The following is a 10,013-nucleotide window of genomic DNA, read 5'->3' on the forward strand; positions in this document are numbered from 1 at the left end:
CAGTACTAAGCCTACATCATGGCACCAGTTTGATTGCATTGGACTGCTTCCATCATGGAAGGGGCAGCGTTTTGCTCTTACTGGAACAGACACTTTGGACATGGATTTTGCATCCCTGAATGCAATGCTTTTACCAAAACAGAATGCCTTACATACACCATAGTATTCCACATAGTATTTCTTCTGATCAAGGAATTCCCTTCATGGAAAATAAAGTGCAACAATTGGCCCATGGTCATGATAATTCACTGGTCTTAACTGTGTTCCCCGTGCTTCTCCCTTGTGTCTCATCTCTGCACTCTGCTGGTTCAGGTTCTAAGCCTCTCAAGCATGGCCAGAAGAGTATATTTCAGATAGGGATCCAGAACACTGCTAACAGTGTTTATAACCTGGGTTAACAGAAGTTCCAGCTGGTTTCAGAAGTTCCTGATTACCCTAAAGAAGGCAATTTCCACATCTCCTATCACAACAACAACAAACTACTCTAGAGAAGCAAAGGAAATGAGTAATATGTTGATTGGGATTCTTTTGGATCCTGTCATCTCTTCACAGAGTGACAACTAAAGTTACAGGCTTGCATTCCCTCACTGAGGGATACCAGGCAAGCCACTCCTGGATGAGCAGATTGAGAGGAACAGGCTCAGGGCTGTGTGTGTGTATGCATCCTCATCTCCTTGCCTTAAATCCAGCTGCTGCTTCCCTGAGTTCATAGACTGCCATGCTTATTTAGATGGGATTGGCAGATAAGCTGGGATCTCAGCCATGCATGGTAAGAGAAGCCAGCAAGCGGAGACTGAGTGCAGGGCCAGGGAGGTTAACTCATAAAGGAGGAGGGTTCTCGTGGATGATTCTCTAAAGGGTATTTAGTGAATTGGGAGTTGATCCACTTGTGTTAGTTGGTTACGCCAGCTGCAGTAACCAAAGTTTCCAGAATGTATAATGGCTCAAATACATTCAAGTTGATTTTCAGTTCCAAGAAGAGTTCAAGACATTTCAAGTTGGTGGAGAACAATGCTTTGCACAGGCATTCAGAGAGCCAGGCTGATAAGCTTTGCAGTTAAAAAAAAAAATGTAGTATAGTTGATTTACAATATTGTGTTTTAGGAGCAAAGTGATTCAGTTATTTTTTTTCCCTCAGATTATATTCCATTATAGGTTAAGTGAAAGGCGTCACGAATTTGGGTGCCATCCTTCTGCAGGGGCCATGCTCATCTCTGTATCAGTCCAGTTTTTAGTTTATGTACTGCTAAAGTGAGCACAACTTTGCCGTTTTCAATAAATGACTTTCAAGGTTGCCCTGGAAGGGGAAAGAGGCACATACAAGGTTTTTATGAGCTAAACTTGAAATACCATGACTCACCTCCCTTTGGTAAAACTGAATGATACAGCCACATCTAACTGAAAGAGACTGGACTATGAGCCCAAGAAGAGGAGATGAATTTGGTGAGAACTAGCAGCCTTGGACTGGAGAAGGCAATGGCGCCCCACTCCAGTACTCTTGCCTGGAAAATCCTATGGGTGGAGGAGCCTGGTAGGCTGCAGTCCATGGAGTCGCTGAGGGTCGGACACGACTGAGTGACTTCACTTTCACTTTTCACTTTCATGCATTGGAGAAGGAAATGGCAACCCACTCCAATGTTCTTGCCTGGAGAATCCCAGGGACGGGGGAGCCTGGTGGGCTGCTGTCTGTGGGGTTGCACAGAGTCAGACACAACTGAAGCGACTTAGCAGCAGCAGCAGCAGCCTTGGACACAGCTGTGTCCAACGGGCAATGTTGTGGTGTCTGGAGCAAGGCAGCAGGAGCTAAAGCCAAGGTTTTGCTGGAATTCAGACAGCAGTCAGCATTCTGTTAGTGCTGTTCTGCTCCGTCTGAAGTAAGATGTTAGCCAGTGGCAGGTGTGGAGATAATTTTGGTGGTGGGACTGTTATGGATACTAGTGCATAGGCCCTGGAAAACGGGGTGGGACGGCTCCTGGAATCAAGTAGAGTGAGACTTCCAGACCCGAGCCACAGGGACTGAGAGTCAAGTCCAGGTTCGTGCTGATACTGAAATCCAGTAATATGGACAGAGATTTGGGAGAAGGCTTACATATGAAGGCTTACCTTGGGAATTCTTTGCCTATGACAAGAAACCTAATCCCAGGAACCCTGCTGGTGAACCTCAGACTGTCGGTCAGGCTTGGTTCCAGGACAGTTTGGGGAGGGTCCTCCTCCTGAAATTTTCTTTAGTGCTGTCTTTTCCAGAAGGGCACTCACATATACCCTTTAAAGAGTTTCATGTCCTCACAAGAGGGGTGTCCTGGTCCACATGGCTTCCTCAAGCAGCCATACTCATAATCCCCAGCTTTTAGGAATTTACATTAAAATAACCCTGGGATACAAGTCACAATTTTTTCTTGGCGGGGGGGGGGGGGGGGTGCTGAGTTTTTGTTGCTGTACATAAACTTTATCTAGTTGGGGTGAGCAGGGGCTACTCTCTCGTTGTGGTGCCTGGGCTGTAGAGTATGTGGGCTTCAGCAGTTGTGGCGCATGGGATTGGTTGCCCCATAGAATGCAGAATCTCCCCTGAGCAGGGATCAAACCTGTGTCCTTTGCACTGGCAGGTGGACTCAACCACTGGACCACCAGGGAAGTCCTAGGTCACAAATTTCTGGTGTCGTATAGTCTCCTAGGGCACATTCTGTCTCACAGTTTAGGCATGTAACCTAGTGGCTAAATAACTACTAGATTCTAAATAACCAGTAGAGCTGCATATAGAGAGCTGGGACTTGAATTGCTTGCTTTGTTTGCTTTCCTCTTTGGAGGTGGCCAAAAAAAATCAACAATGGCTTAGAGCTTTCTGAACATTGTCTTTTAAGGATGATACTGCATGTACTGTCTAGAGATGTTGTTGGAACAGATGTTGTGAGAGGTTCTTACACTCTTAATATGCTGAGAATGCCCATATATCCCCCAAGCGTCATCACAGAAAATCCTCAAACACAATCATAGCACTACAGGGCGTTGCCTTCCACTTGACCCTTCTATTTTCTTGATTGTTCAATGCACAAGGGTTATTAAGGAGCTGAAAGATGATTGTTACACTCCATCGTGTCTGCCAGCTATGTGCTGGCAGATTTTTGCAAACAGATTCAGGAAACCACTGTAGGTTAATGACATAATAGGATGTGGAAAAATTCTGGTCTTGTTCTATAAAATAGCTAACCTATTTTATAGAACAAAATATGGGATGCTAAAGAATGTGGTAAACTATAGTATTGGAGCATGCTGCTGCTGCTGCTGCTGCTGCTAAGTCACTTCAGTCGTGTCCGACTCTGTGCGACCCCATAGACGGCAGTCCACCAGGCACCGCCGTCCCTGGGATTCTCCAGGCAAGAACACTGGAGTGGGCTGCCATTTCCTTCTCCAGTATTGGAGCATAGACTCTAGTAAATCTGCCATTTAATAACAACTTGACCTTGGGTTGATTTTAACTGTTATCAGAATGGTAAAGAATTCTCCTGCAATTCAGGCGACCCTGGTTCAATTCCTGGGTCGGGAAGATCCTCTGGAGAAGGGATAGGCTACCCACTCCAGTATTCTTGGGCTTCTCTGGTGGCTTAGCTGGTAAAGAATCCGCCTGCAGTGTGGGAGACCTGGATTCAGTCCCTGGGTTGGAAAGATTCCCTGGAGAAGGGAAAGGCTACCCACTCCAGTATTCTGGCCTGGAGAATTCCATTGACTGTATAGTCCATGGGGTCGCATAGAGAGTGACTTTCACTTACTCTTATCCTCACCTGAGACATGGGAATTGTAATGGTATTCACTTCTATGGGACTAAATGAGACAGTGTATGAAAAATGTTTAGCATGATGCCTGGCATGTAGCTGACCTTCAAAAAAAAAAAAATACGTTACCTATTATTATCGGCTAACACTTTTTAAAACCCTGTCATTTGAGAAAAAAATGGGAGATTAAGCACCACTAAATACAAACACTTGTTCTTAAGGTTATAACTGAATCCTTGAAATTCTGGTGGTAAAAAGGAACATTTTTGATCATCTCCACCCACCCAGAGACAATCTCAGATCAAGCAGGGTAAACAGCCCATACAAAAGTCTAGAGTAGAAGTTCTTGCATGACATCCAGGTCAGGTGCATCAACATCACAGGGAATTTGCTAGAAATATAATTCTTGTGGAGGGAACCCTAGACCTTCTAAATCTTAAATTCTGGGATGGGGCCCAGAAATATGTGTTTTAACATGCCCTCTCAGGGATTGGTAGCTCAGGTTTGTGGACCCAGGTGTAGAACCTCCAGAGATAAATTTGTTGATAAAATGCAGCTGACGGTGCTTGCAGAGAACTTCTGTGAGTTCATGAGCTCAGACCTACGTTCGTGGCTGCCTTTTCTGGTCCCCGCCCAAGTCCCTTATGCCCCCTGCCCCGCCTCCTCCCTGTGGCATCTTGGTTAATAGTCCCACCATCCACCCAGCTGCCCAATCTTCTAGATTCTTTTACTCTCTCACTTTTCATCCCACCAGGCACTAGGAACCTGTTGATTTCCCATCCTGAACACTTACTTGCTGGGGTCCAGCCCCGGCTGATCCAGGGTATTCGAAGCGGGGACAGCGTTGGCGACCTATTTATTTAAATATTTTATCAAAGATATAAAGAGTAATAGGATGAGGATAGCTCAGTAGGAAAATTCAGTGGAGAAAAGAGGCTGAGTAGCTTGGTTTACGCAGGAGACCAATAAAACTTCAAGACAAGAAGCTTGCACCACTTACGTAGGCCGCAGGCATCCTTCTGTTCTCCTGAAGGAGAGGAGACACTGAGGCCTCCCCGGTCGGATCTTAGAAGCCCAGGCATAATTAGTAAGCATGGCGGGTTCCACGCTCCAGATGGAGACTCAACCAGAGTGAGAGAGAGAGCGACATGGGGAGACCAGTATTTCGAGAAACTGATCCCAATTCTTTATTTTCCATGGTCTACTTTTATACACTGAGATGTTATGCAAAAGTCATGTGGGGTCAGCAGTCCTGACTTTTATCAAAGTCAGGTGCTTCATACAAATGTATACAGAGGTCTTAGGGGTGTTACATCATCTTCTGGCCAGGGGGGCCTGCTGACAATTTATGACCCTCTCCTTGTGACAGCGGTCAACCAGGACACTTATTTCTCCAGGGGTGATTATTCTTAAAACAGACACCACCCAAATAAAGTTACATTCCTATAGGGTGAGGGTATAGTGGGTTTTAGTTAAGGAAAGAATTTACTTAGCCTAAGGTCTAATGTGATTAATATCAAAGGTTAATACTTATTTCTTCTATATATTCATTAATGTGTGTAAGGGCAGGGGATGTGGAGTCTTAGCAACAAACATTGGCTCAACAAATGAAAAACCCTTCACCAATACAATTTCTAATCAGCCCGTTATACTTATCCTAATAGTTTTCTAACTTTTCTAAGGAACCTGTTTTTAGAAGGTTTAAAGCATCTCATGCCTCTCACGTTTGGGAGGCTGTGAGCAATCACATGTGGCCGGACAAGCCTGTCAGGCAGGCTAGAGAACCTTCAGAGGAGTTTGTAGGTTAAAACACTCTTGTCACGCCCAGGAGTTTTTATTAACTCTAAGTCAATTTTTTATTAGCTCTAAGTTAACTCCTTCTCCGAAAAGAGGTGGTGGGGGACAGCCCCCCATAAAGTCAGAGGTGTAGGTGAGAGCACAAAGTAGTAAAGTAGGCAGACTCTGGTTATGGGGGTAGATGCTCGAGGATTTCCAGGGGGACTCCTGAGGCTCGATCCCGCCTTTGCATATGTCGAGCCTCCTTCCTCATGACCTTTGCCACGGGCGGAGTACCTCACTCTGGCCCCCAACACTTACTGTCTGCCCCTCTCTCCCACTACCTCTTATTGGGTGTAGGAGAAGAGTGCCATATTTTTGATGTTTCTGATCTTTGCTCTTTAGTTTCCCCACTCTCCTCCACACTGCTACAGAGCGACTTTATAAAACATGGATGGACCGGTTGCTCCAAGGCTTAAAATCTTCAAGTGCTGCAAACACATCCTTACTGTGATACTCCAGGCTCTTCACTTCTTGCCAGGGACTCCGTTTCCAGCCTCCTCCTCTTCCTACCCCTCTCATACTGTATACTCCTGCCACTCTGTCTTCTATTCTGTCAGTTCCAAGCTCTTTCATACCCTCTTGCTCTGCATATCGTCTTGTCCACTGCTTTGCACGTTCTTATTATCTGCTTACTGAAGTTCTAGTTAACAGCTCAGTTCCCACATTGCCGACACTGGAAACCATCCTTAACTCTTCTGTGCAGATCTGGAATCTTTCTTTTTGGTTCTCCAGCTAGATTCCATTTTAAAAGACATTCACCATTCATCCTGATGGTTTTCCTGCTAGACTGTGAGCTGCTTCAGGGCCAGAGAATTTATTGTCTTACTCATTTCCTCACTCAGGCTCTCCGCACTGTGCTTAGCACTTATTAAGTAGCTGCTTAATAACTATTTGCTGAAGAATGAAGGAATGATAGTAAGTATGTAGTTACAAGAGGATTTTCCTTTTAAGGAACAAAACCTCAGCTGCCCAGGCATAGAATACTGCCTTTGAGAGAGTATTTATGTTCTGGATCACGGCAGCCGTGGAAGAGGAATATGCCTCTCAGGGGAAGCCATGGGGGAGTCTGGGCAGGTGAAATGTAATTATCCAAGCTGGCCCTGGGCCAAGGCTACTCAGCGCTGCAGCGAGGCCAGGGCTCAACACAAATGGGTACGACCTTCATCTCACATCTCTTCTGAAGAGCTGCTCCTCTGGCAGCCCGAGCCCCCTAACAGCTTGCCAGGGCCTGGGGTCAGTCTCACTCACAGGGAAGGGGCACCCGAGCCCTGTGACCCCGCTGAGCTGGCTGCTTGCCTCTCGGCTGCCTTTGGTCTAAGCACACAGCCTGGTGTGGAAACGGAAGCTGGCCTGTGATCTCTCGTTCATCCCTTTCGGCCGCACTGCTCAATTCCTTCCCGCTGAAGTTAGACCGCGCACTTGCCTTTGAGGACACAAGACCCTAGCACATAACAATAACTTGACCTCAAGTTACTGGCAGCTGATTTCCTCACTGTGTGTGCGTGTGTGTTTATTTCTAAAAACAATAAATTCCCCTACCCAAATCACCAGGCGATACGTGTACAAATGCACAAAACTGAAAAGCCCTTTTTTTGCAGATGACCCAACTCTTTTATGGAAGAAAGTGCAGGTTAAACAAAAAGTGGCTGAGCTAGGATTTAAACTCAGGAAATCAGACTCCATGGTTCGAGCTCTGAGACCCCCTGACTCGGTGGCAGGTTGCCTCTCAGAAGAGCTACCTGGTCCATGTGTGACAGCTCAGTAAGTCTGACTCTTTGCAGCTCCATGAACTGTAGCCAGCCAGGCTCCTCTGTCCAACTCCAGGCAAGACTACTGGAGTGGGTTGCCATTTCCTCTTCCAGAGGATCTTCCTGACCCGGGGATCCAACCTGCGTCTCTTGCGTCTCCTACATTGACAGGAGGATTCTTTACCGATGCACCACCCGAGCTACACCTGAAACTAATATCCTTAAATCAACTGTATCTCACTTTAAAAAAGATTTACTTGGGAGGGTTGGGCTAACAGAAGCTGACAAGCAGAGCCAGGACTCCTGGGCCCTTGTTTTTCCATATCACTAAAACCGTAGAGCCTTGGCACTTGCACAAATAAATGACCTTGGAGACAGCCACAGGAGGCAGGCAGAGGGATGCAGAGTGAAGAGCAAGGCACGTCCTTTATACAAAGCAATCTTGCGTTCAGGCTGTACTGTGCCTCTCAGCCATTCTCCAGACAAGATTTTATGCCCAGAGCAGAGACTTTCCCCTAAACAGCAATATTCCTGTATGTTCTACTTTTCATTTCCTTGATTCTCCCTCCAAAGGTCTCCAAGCAATTTACAAACTGTAGGTTGTGTTTGCAATTCGGAGCCTTAAAGTTTATCTGTCTTTCTCTCCCCTCTCACTTTTTCTTTGTCTTTTATGATTGTGATTGAAAAAGAGGAAGAGTTGGGAGACCAAAGCTCATGAATGTATATGAAGCCATTATATCTGCCGGGTGAGATGCGTGCACAGGCACTGTTTTTTAAATGGTTGTCTCCACATCGCCAGAACTGCTTTAGAGCTTTTCCCTCCAATTGCACAAATTCATTATTTACTCTTTTACTGCATCTATTTATAAGTCCACATGGACCCTCTGGGAGGCCCAGTTCGAGCCTCAGAGCTCCCGTAATGAAGCCTAGCTCACTCTCCTTTGATATATCTCCCTGCTACTGCTGCTCGGGGAATAGAGAGTGTGCCCACCTGGTTTTTGGAAGGTCAGCCTGACTGAGGACAAAGGATTTTAAATTGTGCTCTGTGGAATCCTGGAATCCTGAGTAGGCTGCCTAGAGTTCTAGGAAATAACAATAATAAAATCAGCCATGGACATTCTTTTATTTTTCAAGGCACTATGATTTTATTTTGGTTGTTAAACTTTTTCTGGGGTTAAAATAAATATGTAGCACAAGCCAACTGGACTCCCTGCAGTTTGTTGTCAGAGTTACCATAGGCGTGGACCGAGCAGGTACTGAGGACGTTCTCTGGTTCTGACTTGTCCCAGAGAGAGGTTTTTTTTTCTCTGCACTGGCTGGGTCTTCATTGCTGTGTGCAGGCTTTCTCTAGTTGCTGTGAGCAGGTGCTGGTCTCTAGTTGTGCGCAGCCTTCTTATTGCGGTAGCCTCTTGTGTTGTGGAGCATGGGCTTTAGGTGCCTGTGACGCATGAACTTAGTTGCCCCTTGGCACGTGGGATCTTCCTGGACCAGGGGTCAGACCCGTGTCTCCCAGGGAAGTCCCCCAAATAGAGATTTGTCATTTGACTAGGATGTCAGCCCCTAGAGTACCTGGCAATAATAGTAGGCACTCAATAAATATTTGTGGGGTGAACAGATGAATTTTCTGACCATCCTATGTCCTCTGACAGCCCTACCTGTAGCTTCATTCTGCTTCGGACCTTGTGTCTATTTTGACCAAGGGCAGCTTTGCTCACATGCTTAGAGTCAAGGTCTTCAGGCCTGATTGGGACCAAGTGACCCCATCGCGACTCCTCCGGTCTCCTTTCCTGCATGAGATTTGCTCTCAAGGGAATTCCTGAGTGCTTGGCTCACCGGGTCCCAGCTCTTCCCTCTCCCTTCTGGTGATGGCTCAGGTGGTAATTCTGGTCCCTGTTCTTTAGTTCCTCTGATTCAAGGACAGAAGCTCTGAGGTTCTGTCACTCTTGGGTTTTTCTCCAAATAAGTGCCTATTCTCTTAACTCGAGAGTCTTGGCCACCAACTGAGATAACCAGGTCTCTGGAACTGAGAACTTTGTGGCCTGGCTGTTTCCTGGAATATGCTTCTCTAGGTAGCCAGACTTCCCAAACAGAGAGCTGAGCACCTGAGTTTGCGGACAGGACTGCCAGGGCTTGACTCAGTTTCTCTTCTAGCTAGTTGCTCCAGTCCCCCAGCCTCCAAACTCTCCAGAAAAAAACAGACTAGACGGGAGGGAAGTCTCTAACTTCTGCCCCACTGCTCATAGGTAAGTTAATGACAAGTGCCTCAACTAACACACATGTGACTCCTTGGGAACATTTTGGAGTTCCTGGCCTGTTTGCTGTCTGAGGTTGCATTTTTAAGAAATGGACAAATTTATTACCCCCAAATTTCTTTATTACAGTTACCTTGGGAAGAGCACACAGAGTGAGAGAACCTTGCTCCTTAGAGGACTCGACCCACTTCCCTCAGTAGGGAGCCATCCTAGTGTGGCTCTGAGGCGGGAGGAGCAGAAGTCCTGCTGGGGACGTAGGTGGAATGGTTCCACGAGGAAGGAGAATAAAGACCTCACATGAACAGGGTACCTGGGGAGGGTTCAGAGAGAGACGTGAAGATGTTAGAGGAAGCAGCTCTGGAATCTAAGAATTAGGGTAGAAGGGAAAATTTTTAAGACATCTTGCT

General features: G+C 46.4%; 1 non-coding gene across 1 annotated transcript; it reads right to left on the bottom strand.

Annotated features, from left to right (window-relative positions):
- Window positions 1-1,154: 1,154 nt before the first annotated feature.
- Window positions 1,155-1,259, bottom strand: LOC112447906 (U6 spliceosomal RNA). Its single transcript, XR_003036175.1, has one exon. It is a non-coding gene; the product is annotated as a U6 spliceosomal RNA (small nuclear RNA).
- Window positions 1,260-10,013: the final 8,754 nt, after the last annotated feature.

This window comes from Bos taurus, chromosome 8 (assembly GCF_002263795.3).
Source record: "Bos taurus isolate L1 Dominette 01449 registration number 42190680 breed Hereford chromosome 8, ARS-UCD2.0, whole genome shotgun sequence".
Lineage (NCBI taxonomy): Eukaryota > Metazoa > Chordata > Mammalia > Artiodactyla > Bovidae > Bos > Bos taurus.